This window comes from Macaca nemestrina, chromosome 5 (assembly GCF_043159975.1).
Source record: "Macaca nemestrina isolate mMacNem1 chromosome 5, mMacNem.hap1, whole genome shotgun sequence".
Lineage (NCBI taxonomy): Eukaryota > Metazoa > Chordata > Mammalia > Primates > Cercopithecidae > Macaca > Macaca nemestrina.
The window spans coordinates 129,549,637-129,568,497 of NC_092129.1; the positions used below are offsets into that span (position 1 = coordinate 129,549,637).

An 18,861-nucleotide genomic window follows, 5' to 3' on the forward strand; every position below is an offset into this window, starting at 1 on the left:
ATGAGGTTGTCCAGTTATGGCAATGGTGCAGTTGTATAGGCTGTTTACATAGCCCTTGCTTGTGGAAACATTAATAGATAAAAATGTTTTGAAAAGGAATTTTGCAATGCATTCTAAGACTCTTTGACCTAATTGGCCAATTTCTGGGAGTCTCACTATGGAGATACTTTAATATACAGCTAAAGTTTTATGTGTAAAGATGTTTATTGCAATATTATTTAAAAATAGTGAAACCTTGGAAACATTAAATGTCTAATATTGGAGGAATAAATAAAAGTATTTGTATAAATGTTGCTTCAGAAGTCAAATTAGGTTCATGAAAATGATTGCTGGCAGCCTTCATGCAGGTAGACGATCCAAATGCGGAACCGTGGATGGTGATGCGCATGATACCTGCAGGACTGACCCTGCTCGTGGGATTTAACCCTCTTGTCACAGGTAACGTTATTTGGAAATGTCTCTGCAGTACACATACTCTTTGGTATGGCATAGGCTGTCAACTCCGAGTATGACCTCTTGCTACATACCCAACAGAACATCTTACGTAGGGAAGAAGGCAGGGATCTCTTGTCTGGTGATTATCACAAGCATGGATGAGCTTCTGCAGCAGTTCATCAAAGAATCCAGTTGGTGGAAGGATTCAGTTGGCTATTGCCATTGTAATTGCTTTTTCCCCATTTTTCTCTTGGGTCTCCATATACATAAATAAGGAGAGGTGATCCTTCTGGCCACCTTACTGCAAGACAGTAGTCTAAATGAATTCAAGAATCCTGTTTTTAAAGTGAATGTTTTCAATCATTTAAAAAAAATAAACATTGGGATAATAAGCTGGTTTCTAAGGAGTTAATTTCTGGTAATTACAGCGAATACTAGAGATGATTTGTTTTTTCAGTCCTAAGAACTTTTTGAGGCTGCCTGCAATTCAATGCGTGATTGGGTGGGACTAGCAAGAGGTGGGGCCTGATATTCTGTGGAAGGAAACCTTTTCTGAGAGGTGTCCTAGCATGGTAGAAAAGACACTAGGACAAAAGGTAAGAAATGTGGGGTTTTTTGGTTTTGTTTTTGTGGTTTTTTGTTTTTTTTTTTGTTTTGAGACAGAGTCTCATTCCAGGCTGTAATTTTTGTAGAGATGGGGCGGGGTCTCACTGTTTTGCCCAGGCTGAAAGTATGTGCTTTTTTAAAGCATAGAAAAAGGTAGAAGAAATAAAATTATATTTACTTATGTAAATATATTTATGTCAATTTATATATGGTAATAGCAAAGTTCCATGCTAAATGCTGTACACGAACCATCTCATCTGATTAGGTATTCATGTTATTCCCATTTGAAGAGAATATTCCAGGTGAGGAGATTGAGGTTTTCAGACATGCATTCGCCCAAGTTCACTCCACTTAATTATAGATGGTAGAAGGATTAACATGGATTCAGCTATACTCTTGGTAGCATTTTGTTTTTACTTCAAAATGAAACAAATATTTTTTCTCTACTTTCCATATTTTCTATAGTAAACATCATTTTACTATAGAAAAAAAATTTATTGTAACGTGGGGAGGCAGTAGAATGTAGTGGTTCAAAGAGTAGGCTCTGGAGTTAGTTGGCCTCCTCTCAGTGTAACCTTGGACAAGGGACAGTGGCTGTGTGCCTGGGTGTACTCATCTGTGAGAGGGCTGGCATGAGGACTGAGATTACCCTTGTAAATATACAGCCGAAAGACTGGCACATAATAAGGATGGAGTGAGTGTTAGTTGCTATTATCATTATTATGTTCTGCAAAGAAAAGGACTTGAAAATAAGGGGGAAAAAACATCATTTGAAATAGTGGACTGGATTGGGTTTTTAAATGGTTATCTGGTTCTCTTGGAGAAACGTTAATGTGATGAGAGAAATCACTTTGGAAAGCTTCCTTATAAGCATTCGGTCATTAGCAGACTTATTTAGTGAAGGAAATAGCAATTTGCTAAATAATTCAACCTCCTGAAGTGTGTAATTCATGTTTGAGTATAGCTGGCTTAATGTTTTCTTAGGACAGTGGGAGTACGTAAGTCCCTAAACAAATGTGTGGGTTAGGTCCTAGCTTAAGAATGAACTTCTTACATTTAACACTATGAACTTAATATACAATTTATCTTTCTTATTTTACCCTGTAAGAGAACATGTCAGTACAGTGAATTTCCACTAATTTGCACTCCACTAATTCAAAATATATGACATGCCTCCTAATCCAACAGGTTATGAAACATACGCATGAGACTATAATCAATTTATTAATAAAATTAGTAAAGTGGTGAAGTTCTAGGTGAACAGAACTTTCCATATTCTCTTCTTGCAGTCTGCTTACCACCCCTCCATACATCCGCAGCCCCCATGCTTCCTCACTCACTACATGGCACCTGCTCCAGCGTGAGAAGCCAGGAGCTTGGACTCCTTCCTCTCCCTCACCTTGCCCACACTGGACATCTCTCCTGTGTGGCCCCTGCATTGCCTCTCCTGCTGTGCCTTTGGAGGGCCCCATCTCTCATCTGGACTCCTGCAGTCCTTTTTTAACCAACTTGATGCTGATGTCACCCTCTTTTCAGCCTCTCGCCCCCACTTTCATCCCTTCTTTACCAACCCCCCAGTTTAAAAACAAACTCGAGCTCTTACCTCCTTCTCCAACATCATTTTTCACTTTTTCGCCTCTGCCTTCTGTCTGATCCCCACTAGCAAGCCTTAAATATTACTCTCTTTGCAGAGCTTCACCTGACCCACTCGTCCCCATACAGAATTGACTGCTCTCTATTAATTCCCCCACCCCCACCCATCCTTTTCTCCTGTACATACTTTGTCATGGCACATAGATCACTTTATTATGGTTATTTACTGTTTCTCCTTCCCTTGCTAGAGACTTTTGACCTCTTTGAAGGCAGATTTGTTGTCTTGTGAATTTCTGTGTCTCCAGTGCCTGTCACAGTGTTAAATGTATGTTTGATGAATGTGTGCTTCTGATGATGATAAAAATAGCTGCCACGAATTGAGGTGTTTATGCATTATGCCAAGTACTTCATACAATTTTATTATCTCATTTAATCCTCACAGCAACTCCATGAAGTATAAGCATTATTGTCCCCATGTTTATGAGTTGGGAAACTGACGTCTATATAGTTTTAGCAGCTTGCCCAAGGTAATATTACAGTGTATGCCGTTACAGTATAGTTTCAGAGCCTAGAGAACTCGAACTGAAATTACACATATTACATATTACATCTTTCTCATAGAAATGGTGAGATTCTAGTCCTATTGCTGCCACTTCATTATGAGTTAAGTAGTTTAGAGCTGGTCTGGAGATCTGTCCACCACTGAAAGCTAGGGTTTTTAACTTGGATACTACTGGGATTTGGGGGAACGCTGTAAATGTCAGTTTAATCCAAGCTCTGTCATTTTGAGATGGAGAGAATTTCCCTTTTGCTTTAATCAGATTTTCGCAATTGATATGGAATCCCCAGAAGTTTAAGAACAACTAATAAAACATTTCTCCAAAAAATTATTTTCCAAAGGCCGGATGACTAATTTATAACAGTACACCCCTTTCAAAAAGTGGAGATTATGTGTTTTGATAACTTGACTCTGTGAATGAAAATGATTCACCTTAGAGACTAGATTTTTTAAAAGTGTCAATTTTCTTTAGATTCTGTAAACAGTCATTCCTTTATCTCTTAAATGGAAAACTACTTCTCTGTTATGGACTTAAGGTTTGTGTCCCCCCACTCTCAATTCATATTTTGAAACCCTAACCCCCAAAGTGATGCTATGAGAAGGGTGGGGCCTTTGGGAGGTAATTAAGTTTAAATGAGGCCATGAGGGCTGAGTGCCTATGATGGGATTAGTATTTTTATAGGAGGAAGAGGGACCAGTACTCTCTCCACCCGTCCCCATGTCCCCAAGTCATCTGAAGCCAGGAAGAGGACCTTTATCAGGAGCCTAATTTGCTGGCACCTTGATCGTGGACTTCCTAGCCTCCAGAACCCTGAGAAGTAAATGTTGTTTAATATAGCAGCATGTGGTATTTTCTTTATAGCAGCACAAGCTGGCCAAGACCCTCTCCTTTTCTTCTCCAACCCAGTTGCAATTTTTTAAATTGTTCATGTATATGAAAAAAAATCATTGCAGAAAAACATAATACATTTTAAACATGTCACTGCCTCTCTAGTTTCATTAATTTTCTTCAAATAATTGTTTTCTTTGGATTTTGTGTAGGAAGTATGTGATAGCTTTTCCAAATCAAGGTAGGATATTATGTCCTATTTTATATCCATCCCCTAGCCCCTGACCAGTAAAATGTTCTTTCCTTTCAAGGGTGGGTGTGTGTTAAGCTGTTGTTAATTTGTGGTGATTTTTTTTTCTTTTTATTTTTTTTCACTCAAATTATGACATAAGACATCAATTTCTGTGTTTTGAAATGAACTGAAAATATGGGTCATGACTGGAGGAATAGCTAGATTTCTGAGCTGAAGGGAAAGGACCAGGTTCTCTGTCCCTACTACTTGCAATAGTGCCTTACACATTTGTTGCTCAGTAAAGGCATATTGGTAAATGATTATATATGCCATTTTACAATCTCAGTTCTGTTTCTAAAATTTTCACGTGATTTCTTCAGGAATGCATTTCTGTAATTTCTGTACAGGAATAGGTATTTGTTTCTCCTTCACTATGTCCTTAATTTTCATTTTGGAACCCGTTGGTGTCTCTCCCTTGGTGTTCTGGCTGTAGGTGGGCACCTAATTGACTTCATGTTAATTTGATCACTGGCTTTCCTTCATTTTGTTACAGCTAAATGGCTCTATGACAGCCTAGAGTTGAATATTGGTACTTGCAGAGAATTGAAATGAAGGAAAAATCATATTAGCCAGTCAGAATATTCAGTTACATTAATGTGACTTGCTAAAATCCTACAGTTCCACTAAAATGTAATCATCTTAGGACCTAATTCTCAATATTTCACCTTTAGTGATTGTCAGGGAGGTTTTAAACACAGTGGCTCATTTGTTGAATGTAGCACTTGGTGAAAAGAGGAAAAGCATTGCCAAGAAGAGATCTAATCTTGCTGGATAATTTCCAAGGAGGGTTACAGAAGACGTCACCTCAGCCTTTTCTGGGAAACATCCTCTGTGCTCTGAAGAGCTGTGGGGATTGAACAGCTCTTTGCTGATGACAGGCAGCAAAAGGCCCAGAGCAGAGCACAAGCGTGGTGGCATCACTCTTTAGCAAGCTATAGTCATGTAGTGACTGCACATTGTAAAAGTGCTGCTTAACCCTTTTTTGCTTCTCAGTGCATTGACAAGAAAATGATCCAAAAGATGGAAGAAAGCAGTTTTTTTGTTTTTATAGTATGGTAAACTTTTACTATTTTTCATTTTCAAAAACATTTGGAATCTGACAGTCTAAAACTAAGTTACCAGCCGAGCATGGTGGCTCATGCCTGTAATCCCAGCACTTTGGGAGGCTGAGGCGAGAGGATTGCTTGAGCCCAGGAGTTCAAGACCAGCCTGGGCAACATAGTGAGACTCCTTCTCTACATTTTTTTTCTTTAATTAGCTGGGAGTAGTGGCACATGCCTGTAGTCCCAAGCACCTCAGGAGGCTGAGGTGGGAGGATTGCAAGAGCCCGGGAGGTCAAGGCTGTGGTGAGCCATCATTGTGCCTTTGCACTCTAGCCTGGGAGACAGAGTGACGTCATATCTTAGAAATGAAATAAAACTAAGTTTTCTGTGTACCATGTATTAGAAAGGGAAATGGCCAGGAAACTAACTGCAGGAACTTATATAAAGCGGTGGAGTCTTAATACATTTATAGACTTTTATCTCAATTATCTGTGCCTACTCATCTATAGTACTGTAAAGTGAGATCTGGCATTTATAATTCTGACTCTGAAATACCTCCAGATAACAAAATGCCTCTGAATCATCAAAGATTACATTTTAATCAGGAGGATTTTATTTGGTATCTTTCATAATTTTCTTACTGTTTGACAGCAGGCCTCTTTATGAGATGTATGATTCCTTGAAGTGAATTAGATCATTGGGTTGATCAAAACAGTACCCGCATCACCTGAGTAGTCTGGATAAATAAATGTGTACTGGGAAGCTTCATCAGACCACTGTGAAAATGGGTAGTTGAAACACCAACATTTAGGTAAAGCCTTACACAAACCTTCCTTTACAGTTACAGGTGCCAAAAAAGTCACCACCACATGTGATTGGGTTGGGGAAGTTGAATTTTTAAAAAATCAAATGCTTAGCCTTGTTGGTTTTTCTCGTGGTCGTAAATTTTTTTAAAAAATCGAACTTTTTGAGAGAATTGTAGATTCATATGCAGTTGTAAGAAATACTACAGAGGTCCCAAGTACTCTTTACCCTGTTTCCCCCAGTGGTGACATTGTACAGGACTGTAGCACAATATCACTACCAGCATACTGACATTAGTGCAGTCCAGATACAGAACATTTCTATCAGCACATGTGGCCTTTATAACCACATCCTCTTCCATCCTGCCTTCACACCCTCTGTAACCCCAGGCAACTTGTTAATCTCTTTTCCATCTTTATAGTTCTGCCATTTCAAAAGTGTTTTATAAATGGATGGCCCTTTTCACTTAGCTTAATTTCTTTAGAGATTCATTCAGGTTGTTGTATGTATCAAGTTCTTTATTGCTGAGTAGGGTTTCATGGTGTGGATATGCCATGGTTTGTTTTAACAGTTCACCTGTTGGAGAGTATCTTGGTTGTTTCTAGTTTTTAGCTATTATGAATAAAGCTGCTGTGAATATTCGTGTACAGGTTTTTATGTGAACATGAAGTTTTCATTTCTCAAAAATAAATGCCCAATAACTTCATTTGAATTATGGCATGATATTTAATTATATTCCTGTACTATAATTTCTGTAGCAGAAGGTTACTTCTAAAAGGTTGCAGAAGGTTTCATCTAGAAGGTTACTTCTAGATGGATACTTGAAGGCTAACCACCTTTCAGTTTTTGTTACAAATATCGTTGATGACAATCATAAGTCAATCTTAGTGCACATCTGCTTTTATTTCCTTACTGTAGATTGTTAGAAGTGGGCTTGAATGTATAAAATATTAAACCTTTTTTTTAAAGTACCTCTCCTTTTCTTATTTTGAAGTATATCTAATTCTAGAGCAATGTCATTACCTTAGAAAGAAACATCATAAACAGTATCAGTCACTTGCCATTCCTTCGTTTCCCCAGCCCCTGGCAACCACTGATGGATCTGCCTATTCTGGACATTTCATGTAAATTGAATCATCTGTGGCCTTTTGTGTCTGGCATCTTCCACTTTGCGTAATGTTTTCCAGATTCATTCATGATATAGCAAATGTCAGTACTGTATTCTTTTTAATGGCCGAATAACATTCCATTGTATGAATGTACCACATTTTGTTTATTAATTCATCAGTTGATCAACTTTTGGGTTGTTTTTACTTTTTGACTATTACAAATAATGTTACTATGAATATTTGTGTACAGTTTTTGGAATGAATGTATGTTTTCATTTCTTTGGGTATATACCTAGGAGTGGAATTGCTGGGTCATATGGTAATTCTGTGTTTCAGTTTTTGAAGACTTGCCATACTATTTTCCACAGCAGATGTACCATTTGACAGTCCCACCAGCAGCAAGTGCCTGAGTATTTCAGTTTCTCCATATACTCGCTAGTATTTGCTATTTTCTGTTTTTATGATTATAGCCACTCCAGTGGTTACTACATGGGTCTTTTTTAAAAAAGAACTGTTTTGTCAACACTGCCTCGCTTACCTACCAGGTATGACAGCCACAGGAACAGTTTATGTTGAAGTTTCTAGTGGTGTCAATTGGCTGTCTCTAGGCTTCTGTAGAAGAGAAAATTGTTTCACTGCCTGCCTCTCCTGCCAGAGCACCAGACTTGATGTGAAGTTCTGTGAAGAGCCCACCCAGTCACCTGTCAGCTCATTTAGCCACACTGGAGAGTCTGTTGAGGTACAGAGGGGAGTTACCAGTGTCGTTTTTGGACTCAGTTGCTATTTTGGAACAGAAATTTATGAAATCCTTTAAGCTGAAAAATTTCCATGCTAGTATGTATCATATGAATAGCAATTATTTACCCTTTCACAGAAAAAAACCCAACAGTCTTTTCTGTGTGTAATGTGAGATAAAGCCTGGAAGGGTTTGTGGTTTTCTTTTTAATAGGTGACAGTTCGAAATTTGTTGCAGATCACAAGCTGCCAAATAATAGCTTTAAGATGTACTTTTTAAAATCAGCTGTGTGATTGGCTGGATGCAGTGACTCACTCCTGTAATCCTAGCACTTTGGGAGGCCGAGGCAGGCAGATTGCTTGAGCCCTGGAGTTCAAGACCAGACCAGCCTGGGAACAGAGCGAGACCCTGTCTCCAAATTAACAACATCAACCAAAAAATCAACTTGTGATAATTGTAAAGAGCACAAGTTTTGGACCAGCTACAAATTTAAGTAACTTAACTTTGTGAGCTACTTAACCATAAGTAATGTGACTAACTCTTAACTCTTCCTGGTGTGCCCGAAAATTTTTTGATTTTATCACTGAAAACCTTATATCCCGGGAAATCCCCCCAGAAAAACAGGACGGTTGCCTACCCTAAGCCATATAAACCTAGAGTTAACTAACTGGCTCAGTTTGTTGTTTGAGCAAGTTACTTAAGATCTGTGAACTTTAGTTTCGTCATCTAGAAAATAGGGATAATTCCTTATTGAGTCTTTGAAAAGATGGCTACATAGTAGGCTCTTCGTAAATGTTAGATCCCTTGTCTCAGGCTAGTAACAAAGTGTTGTATTGTTTTCATAACTAAATTCTATACTTTAGATAATAAGCCTTTTCACTTCTCTTCCCAGTTCCAGTTAAATCAAGGGGGGGGGAGCGTTTATATTTTATTAGGCCATGTTTGTAATTGGTGCCTTAATTATGTGTAGTAACCAAAAGGAAGGCTCGCAAGAGGAAGTAGAATTGACTTGTAAGAACGTCTTCTTCCAACCCCACTGACCTTGTTAATTTCTAAGCCTTTTATCTATTGTTAACAAATTACCCCCAAATTTGCCACCTTAAAATGCAGAAACATTTACTATCACACGTGTTTTCTGAGGGTCAGGAGTCCCAGCAAGGCCTAGCTGGTTGGTTTTGTCTCAGGGTCTTTCATGAGGCTGCATTCATCTGAAGCTGACCAGGCCAGAGGATCTGCTTCTGAGCTCATTCAGGTGGCTGTTGGTAGGCGGCTTGTTTCTTGCCACATTGTCCTCTCCCTAGAGGGAGAAGCCACAACATCTGTTAGCACCTAATCTCAGAAACGACATACCATCCCTTTTGCTTTATTCTGTTGGTCACACACCCAACCCTGGTTCATCGGGGAAGGGCACTACATAAGGGTGTGAGTATCAGGTGTACCAAAATCTTTGGGGGCATCTTAGACTCTGCCTCCCATAGATACCATATTTACTTGAAGAAAGCTTCAAGTAGTCTAGGTCATGTAGTCTAGGTAATGAAACGAATATAATAGGAAGCAGCTCAGCTTAGGACTGATGATAATAGAGCCAGAGCCCACATTTCTCAACTAGTGTTCAGGTTCTTCCTATCACCCATTTTGCCTCCTTCCAAGGAGTGTATGAAATTACCCTTGGCCAAGCATCTGATTTGGTGGCAGCAGCAGCCTGTCAGCAGTGTTCCATACTGCCCCAGTTCAATATGATGAAACAGGGAGTTACTAAATTCTTCTGTGTCCCAACAACAGCTACTAGGGATTACAGGGAGCAAGGCAGATGTGTTCCTTGTTCTCACAGAGCTTTATAGACTTGGCCACTGTTGACTCCTGGTAGTAATGGTGTTAAGGATCTCCTCTACTGATAGTAATATTTCTACAACAGGATCCCCCAAAAAGAGCTCACCAGTAAAAAAAATCCGTCAGGTGCAGGATGGATTAATGCATGCTTGTTATGTGTGATGTGTACCATGTCACACAGTGTTTGAAAAATATGAGAACTGATCTCTACCTTGGTTTGAGGTTTTATTTCAGCGTGAGAGATGGTTTGAGAAAATATGATTACTGTCCCCCCGGCCCACACATCCCCTCCCCCCAGCTGGTGGAATTAGAGGAAACGGGGAATTGCTGCAGAATTTGTTGGAATAAAAAAAAACTTGTCCTCGAGATCATCATCCTAGTCTGGGCTCTATCTCTGTAATACAGTACATGGATACCGTCTGGGTGATAAAAATTAAAGGGCGGCAGGGGATTTTAGTAAGCATCCAAAAGCTAAATTTATATATGTAGAATTGGTTCCCAAAACAGGCTGTTCCCCAGAATTACCTAAGGATCTTTTCAAAAAGATATTTCCTAGCATCTATTGAATTAGAATTTCTAGGAGTGGATCCCAGAAACCTGTTTTTAAAGCTGTTAGGTGATTTTAAGATGCAGCCAGATTTGAGAGCCCATTGATATGAAACTCTAGAAAGTCATTCATTCATTGATCCATTCATTATTCATTCATTCACTCATAGTTTCAGTGAGCAATCAACAATTGGTCAGGCACAGATCCAGACACACTAGCGATAAAACGGGAACACCATAGGCTCTGCCCCTGAAGAGCTTAGAGCCTAAAGGGATGTGGACAGATGAACAGATAATTATAGTGTAACTGATAATCACAGCACTTAAAAAATAAGCCTTTAATTTTATCACTGATTGAGATACAGTAGAAGTGATGATGAGAGTATGAAAATGAGGTCAGGGAGGATTGCTGCCCCTTTACTTCCCATCTGGGTCTTAATTACAGAGATCTTAAAGGACTCTGTTACCAAACATCTTGTTCCAAACAACTTTTTTTTTTTTTAACTTGATAATGTTATTTTAAAACTACATAGTTCTGTATCTTTTTCTCATAAAACTATATTAATTCAGGCAATACTAACACATGTTGTCACCATCTTTTGTGTAAATACGTGAAGATGTCCTCTTGAGAGACTGCATGGGGTATTTTAAGAATGGTAGGCAACAGAGTTGGAGACGTGGTTCAAATTCTGACTCTACCCAACCTCTGTGACCTTTGACAACTCAGCCCCCTTTTCAGTTACGGTAAATGAATAAGTTTATTGGCCATCTATTATATGCTAGTTGCCAGGAGTACAAAAAAAAAGGCTTATCCGATGCAGATTTACTTCTGCTCTGTAATAATGTTGGGATAGACACTGGTCTGCTAGAGAAGTCAATGACCAGCATCTCCTTGACATTTCAGAGGAATTTATCTAGAGTCTTTTACAAATCCCCAGATTCACAAGTGTCATTATGGTGTGTGAGTCCATGCCAAATAGAGAATAACAGAGCTGTGAGGTATGGATGTGAGCACGTTTCACTGCCCCTGGACCTTGCAGGGAACTCCAGTTTATGCCTTAGCAAAATTCTTCCATAAACATTGAATATGAAACTGATCATTGTCAAAGGTCTCTGTAATGATGATAATAATAGAAACATTTTTACAGCACTTGCTGTGCCACACACTAAACATTTCACATATCTTAACTCATTTAATCACATGAGGAAGTTAATGTAATTACCCTCATTTTACAGTCTAATAAACTAAGGCACAGAATGTTAAGTAACTTGCCCAAGGTTACACAGCTAGTAAGTGGTGAAGCAGGGATTTGAACCCAGGCTCTCTGGCTCCAGATTGTGTGTTCCTAACCACTACCACCCAAAAGTAGTTGAGCCACAGATGTCTTTGCACACTGCTTACTAATTTGTACTGTGTCAGAGGTCATGTCTGTCTCTGTCACCGTCCTGTTCCTCACAAGCAATACTGCTTGACACAAAGTAGACACTAATTAAACAGTTGTTAACTCAGTGAGTCAACTGCCTTTCAAATGGCTGGTAGCCTGAAGAGCAGTCATTCTGAGAATCACTGGACACACAGAAATAAAATCAGTCACGAGGATGACTGACTCCTACACCTGATGGATTTTTTACCTTGCTTCACTGCAGCCTTACTGTCAGCAAAGTTCTATGTGAAAGTGGAGTTCTGAGTCCAGCTGCAGCAGTCTGGCCTTCACCCACCAGCAAGGAGCATTGTGTGTGAATTATCGTTGTCTTCTTCCAAATAACAGTGCTTCACCCAATTAAAAGTTATCACCACTTCTAGTTTCAAAAGAAAATTAAGTTGGCAGCTTTAAGATGGTAAAACTCTACAAGAGTAATTTTCTACAGTCATGAACCCTTTTCTGAATGCTCGTTTGTTTTGTGAATTGTTGTAAGTGGTCCTTGTCTTGACTCTGCTGAGAACTGGGGGAAGAACTTTGAACTTGACTACCTTTGGTCTTTAGCTGTGAATAAGAATTCCCCTAGAATAAAGTTCTAAAATCATGTTACCCTCCCCCTACCAACTGCTAAAAAAATTTTCTGTATCTGAGTTTTTTAAGATCAAGTGTATTTGTGTATTGCCTTTCAAAACTAGAATACATCTTTGTCTCTCAGTGGGAAAGAAATTCCCTTGAATGTTTAAGAGGTTTGTGTGTGTGTGTGTGTGTGTGTGTGTGTGTACATGCATGTTTTTGTTTTTGTTTTTTATGGGCGCACACTTTACAAAGTGCCTTTACTGATCATGTAGTAGATGAGAAGAGAGCATCTCTGTTAGAGTTCCAGATAACTAGCACTGAGAAAGTTTTCCCCGAGGAAATGTCATCTGTAACTAGGATTTAGTGCGTGTTTTAGGATGCTGCCATTGTGGAGTCAGTTGTGCCATTTTCTTTTCTTTTTATTTTGTAATAACAGGTGTATCTCCTCATTTATACTGTCATCAGTAGATAATTATTATACTCATAGGACAGCTTGGAGTACTTGCTGTTAAAGAGTTTGGACTCTAAGGAGTTGCAGTTTGTTCCCATAATAACTGAACACAGAAGTATCTAGCTCATATAAAAATTGAAGTTGTTGTATACTAAATGAGTTGTCTAGACAGCAACAAGAGGGGCAGCGGAGTGGAGGTAGGCTTTGTAACACCTCATCTGGGCCTTGGAGAAAAGGTTGGAAATGAAGGCAAGAGGACAGGGAGGAAGGACCACAGATAACAGCCACTGGTGTGACTCTTCCACCGCGTTAGAAGGATGTCCTTCTCCAGCGATGGTTAAAAAGTGCTTTTTAATTAACTGGTGGCAGCCAAGGAGCAGGAAGTGGAGGCTTCTGTTTTGACCCTAAACTTATTTTTGTACAACAATTTGATTGTTGCAACATTTAAAAGTTTCCCCTCCAATTATCCATTCTACCAGAATGAAGTTGTTCTGCCTTGTTCAGCTGTGGAGCTAACCTGTGGCAGTGCTTTGTAGAACCTATCAGTGCCCCAGTTTTGCAGTTACTCATCTAAAACCCCAAATAGGGCTGTGTTTTTTTCCTCCATGTATGATACGTGGCAGGAAAAATGACTTTATCAGAGAATTACAAGAGTTTGTTATGTCCTTAGAATGGAGGTTAGAAAGTATAGGAATTCTGTGGGGGAAAGACAGACAATAAGCATAGATTCAGAGTGTTAGGATGATAGTACGCAATCAGATGTACCACTGTTGGTGTGGTAGATCTTTTTGAGCCAAGATTTAATCCAGAGTTATCATTTATTTAAATGCCAACACTTTAACATGAATTGTGTTGTCAAGTTACTTTCATTTCTAAAGTTTGTTAGTACTTGGATGTTCTTTATGGTCTTCATGACATTTTGTATTTTAACATTCCTAAGCAAGGTGTGGTTTTGTTTGGGAGCTGATTTTCCCAACCTAGAAAAATCTTTTTAAATTCTAGAATCAGGGTTGTGACTACCAAATTAAAGCACCGTTTAATTTTTCATTTTGTGTAACTGGCTGCCAACTTGAAGAATGTTCCCATGCCTCCCTAACACGATTTGACTGATAAAAGTGATGGATGGGAATGAGAGAAGAGAAAATGCAAGGAAATCGCATTCTGATCCCTTGCAGCACATGGGTTTGTAAACTCAGCTGACTCATTTTTAGGTGAACAATAACCATTAAAAAACGTAAAGCAAGATATGATGAAGTTAAGCTAGACAATAGCTAAACTTTTTTAAATCAAAAGGAATGTGACTTGACTGATTTCACAGGAAAGGGAGCTTTCAAAGCAAGCTGACTGCTGCCTTAGAAGCCAAACAAACCAAGACTTGGCCCTAAAAAGATCTTTACTGCTTTAGAGTCAGCAAACAGCCTGGTTGTGGGTTTAGGAAATAAACTTTTCTTTAATATAATTATTCTACCAACTCTTTAATACATATTTTTTAAAATCTTGATATCTTTTAAAACAGATTTGCCTTAAGATCCCAGTACTTTTCCTTTGCTGGGCAGTTTTCTCACTCTCTCTTACTCCAGGTAGAAATGGCCAAGATGCTTAATATTTGCACTCTCCTAGAGACGTATACTTCACCTTGAGAATTGTGACTGTGCCTTCTCCTCATTAACCCCAACCACCTCCTTCCATTGTTGCCACCTACCCCCATTCCCTCATGTTCTGTTGTCCTTGGGAGCCAAGTGGAAAGGAGGAGGAGGGGGACTGATTTGCTGTAAAGCTTATCATAGTGTCTTTTTTCAAACATGCTTCTACCAGCTAGTTTGATTATTAGTTCAAAGTGAGCACTGATGTTGACTTAACCTCCTACGTATGATTCGCCTGGGCATATACTTGCCCCTGGAGGGAGTTGAGCAGTGGACAGATGGCTTTTCCATATGAGCAGGACTCTCTTTAGGGCTTTGGGTTTTGCTCGGTGTTCTGCTCGTGTTAGTATTTCCAGGTTTTTGTATTCCAGACTGTGGTAGTTCCAGTCTCTCTCTCGAATTCAGGCCCAAGGATCCTAAAATTCTACAACACTTAGTATAGTACATGGGGAAGGAACTAGCCAGGAGCACAGAACTGATCCCTGGTGGTGGGGGTGAGTCAGATGAAGGTGTGCTGAACTCCCTTACACTCTCATGCTCCTTTCAGCTGTATCTTTAAATATAGGGTAGTTTATAAAGAGAATGATCAGCTCCAATCAGTTTTTTGTAGTGAGATACTTAAAATGAGACACGATTATAATATAGTTGCATGGTTACCAAAAACACTCCAGAATTTTTTTAATGGGAAGTGGCTTTTTAAACTAGGAGTGTCTTTTGGAAAATGTGCACTAAAAAGGAATTCTTTAAAATTGGTTCTAATTTACCTGCCCGTAATCCATTTTTACTGTCATTATTTTGTGTGCATGGCTCTTGAACTAGTGAATAGCTTTGAGAGATCATTTTTGTTGGGATTTGTTTTTCACTGGGCCCTATTATTACTCTCTGTTGTGACCTGTAATTCTGGGAAGCCCCCTAGGTTGAGTGCAGGTCAGAGACTCCTGGTTAAAGAGGATGGGAGTTGATGCTTTGGCTTGGTGTCAGCATGGTCTTGTTCCTGGGACATGCTGGCCACTCCCAGCCCTGTCCGTTTTCCTGTCAGTGTGTGGGGAACCAGCCAGATCAAAGAATAGCTTATTCTTTTGCTGCATGTAGGACTAAAGCTCCTTTTCCACGGAGCCTAGTGCCTGGGCTTGGTCCCTGCTAGTACAATTGTACAGAGCAGCTGTGTTCCCACTTGACCCAGCTCACCCAGGCTGTCTGTAGTGTGATGCGGGTTATTGAAGTGTTATGTCATTGGCTCATGTAGCTCAGAAGATGGGAAACTGCACCAGTGAGGCCAGCCACAGACCTGGCAGTGTGATTGGGCATCTTTTGGGAAGTAGGTCATGCCGTTCCCATAAATCCAGATTACTAGGCAAAGTGTCAAGAGTTTTGCATGGCCCTGTGCCTCCCATTCCTTTAGTACAAAAGAGTATAGCTCAGCCCACAGACCACTCAGCAAGTGCCCAATTTACTTAACAGGGCAGGCCAGCCTTGCCTGGTGATGAAGAATTCATTTGCTGAGACCTTTGTACTGTTCATGTGGCATAGCAGATGAGGCTCAGCAAGGAAGATGGGAATGAAAAGGGCATGTTGCTGGCAGGAGGGCTGCAGGAAGGAGGGTTAGGAGATGGTGGCAGTGTGAGCAGATAAGGATTGGCACCGTCTTCTGTTCCTACCCCGTTGGCCACATGCTCTCTGCAAGGTTTATCTCGTGACTGACCTCTGTCTACTGCTGAGCAAGGCCTAGGCACCAGGCAGAGAGTGGAGGACAGAAGGCCTCCCATGGTGCTGCCCACTCCTGTCGTGGCCTCTGGTCCTTGTGCCTGCCAGCCTAGCCATGGCCCCAGGGCCGTTGTGCTCATTTGCGCCTCTAAATGGAACACCCTTTCCCTTGGTAGGCCTGTGGCTTGGTGTCACCATTCGGGCTCTGCTCTGTTGCCACCTTCTCAGGCAGCCTTCTCTATGTTTTCAAAAATAAATTCCCACTCCATGATTCCAGCCCCTTTATTCTGCTTTATTTTTTCTTGCTAACAGTTATTTTGCATATCATATTGTACATGTGTTTCTGTCTGTAATTAGTATATGTTTATGGTCTTTCTCGCCAGGCTGCAATCCCAGGGCCTTCGGGCCTCCATGCCTGGCGGGTGGCAGGCACTTGGTAAGTGTGTGGTATGAATGAAAAGTGAGTACATGGTATTGAGGGACACTAGTTATGGGGCTGCCTTGGCAAACATGACGTTGTATTGAGTAAATGATGAAGCTGTTGGTGAAGATGTCTCTTAGTAACCTGTGCAGAAACAAGCAGCCTTGCCTGAGAAGATTACAGTATATATCCAATTGTGGGTGTGATAGGGGAGAGTTTGGGGAAAATATTAAACATGCCAGAGTCCAGCCCAGAATCAAGCTTGGGATCCACGGATCAGGACTCTTCTGATAGGGCCCGTTGTCCAGGGGCTACCTCTACCTACCCCTTCTCCCTTTTCACTGTAGTCATTTCAGAAACAATAAGCAGGAACAATAATTTGAAAATTATCATTTCCTCCCATGTATCTGTTCTTTTAGAGAATGTTTTGCTGGCTATTTCAGTATATTCCTAAGTTTGATTGTGAAAAGTTCTGCAAACCTAGGAGAAAAATTCTCAAGCCGAGAAGAAATGCAGTCTAAGAACAGATGTACCGTTTTTGACAAAAATTGTTTCTTGCATGTGCTTTTGTAGAGAACACGTTTCATTTTATAAAGTCGAAAGAGTGCTCCTGTGCCTGCCAGCTTCCGCAGGGCCTCTGTTCAAGATGGTTTAGACTCAGATTATTTGGGACAGATGGCTTGTAACAGGATTCTTCAATATCTCCAAATACTAAATTCCACAGTCTCTTTTGGTAGCCTGCTGCTGGTTCAGTACTCTTGGACTGAAATTTTACCTTATGTTTAATCAAGCTGCTTTTCTGTTGCCATGATGTTAGCCTAGATTCTCAAACTGGACTATGTCCTAGGCATTTGTCCTTATGGTAATAGGTCATTTATCGCAATTCCTGGGCTTCATATTTTTCCGGGGCCACTGCTGTTATCCCTCTCCACTCCTGCCCCACCAATCTGTATTTTCACTTTGAAACATTTCTTCACTCTTGTTTCCAGCTTCTCTATTTCCTCCTTACATAGAAACTGACCCTGGCTACAGCCCTCTGAAAGATCTCTTAATTAAAAAGTGAAATGATTGATTCCCTTATTTTTGTTAGACATATTCCTCCTGTTTGATCTCAGAATACTGTCGTTTGAATTTTGTTACAGCATGGTTTTAAACATATATTCAGCTTATATTCGTATGCATCATTCTACTGTCTGCTCATTTGCAAACTGGATTTTGTTTTTGCTTTACTGTATCTGACTCTTTTCCCCGTTATGAATGTCTGATTTTTTCTAGGTCACCAGGTATGCTCCTTTATGTTTATCCCTATTTTGGCAATCCTTTGTATTAATATACAGTAGGTGCTAGATATTTGTGTATTTAATTAGTACATTCCTTTTAGTTTTGTCTTTCATGGTTGGGTAATATCTTGTTTCTGACAAGTTCCTCTCTTGATATATTATCAGCTCCCCCCCCCCCCCACCCCTGCCTTGTCCCCACCTTCTCTTGCTGTCTCTCTAGGGGTGTGTTAGGACATACAAGTGGACATTGTGGGTTGTCAGAATGGTTGGGGCTCACTGATGGCATTTAGTGGACAGGGACCAAGGACAATTAATGATCCACAATGCACAGGACATTGATTGTTTCCACTGGAATGCCAGCAGTGCCCCTGCTGAGAAGCAGAGACAGCCGTGGGTGGTTGACAGTATTCATCATGGAGCCAATCCTGTGGCAGACATACATTCAGAAACATCTATTGAGGGCTTCCTACATGCCAGACACTGCTGTAAGGGCCTTATTTATATTACCTTATTTAATCTTCTTAAACTTAAAGGCAGTTACTTTGGTCTTTTCCCCATTTTTCAGAAAGATTAAATAACTTGTCCAAGGTCACGTTGCTAATAAGTGAAAAAAAATGGAGGGGTTTCAAACCCTAGTTTCTTACAAAGAGTCTAGCATTGAACCTGCTTAAAGTCCCTTCATGCTTAATACCTGATTATTGTACATTTAATATGACCCATAAGTAAGTAAGTTAATATTACCCATTAGGTAATAGAATCTAGGTTTTAAAATGCCTTGGAGGAAGGTATCTGTCCCCAGTGAGCAGCTTGTCCATCAGTTATTCAGTCCATTAGTCATAGCCTTTATGACCTTGTTCCTTCTGACTTCCTTTCATTTGGCTGTTTGGGATGCAGCCGGTGGGGAGCAGGGAACCCTGTGACCTTGATATACATGGCCTACCAGATGAAATTAAATTGTGTTAGTGTGATTTCAATGTCACAAA

At 40.1% G+C, this 18,861-nt stretch overlaps 1 protein-coding gene across 3 annotated transcripts in view; it reads left to right on the forward strand.

The window, feature by feature from the left end:
• Window positions 1–18,861, forward strand: part of LOC105490845 (ELOVL fatty acid elongase 5) — an 84,990-nt gene that overhangs the window by 28,965 nt on the left and 37,164 nt on the right. The window contains exon 1 of one of the 3 annotated variants that reach the window (XR_011623648.1): window positions 334–438. The exons of the other annotated variants lie outside the window; for them this stretch is intronic. The gene's annotated coding sequence lies outside the window, so the exon portion shown is untranslated. Of the gene's footprint in view, window positions 1–333; window positions 439–18,861 lie in introns of those variants that run through there. 3 annotated transcript variants of the gene reach the window in all.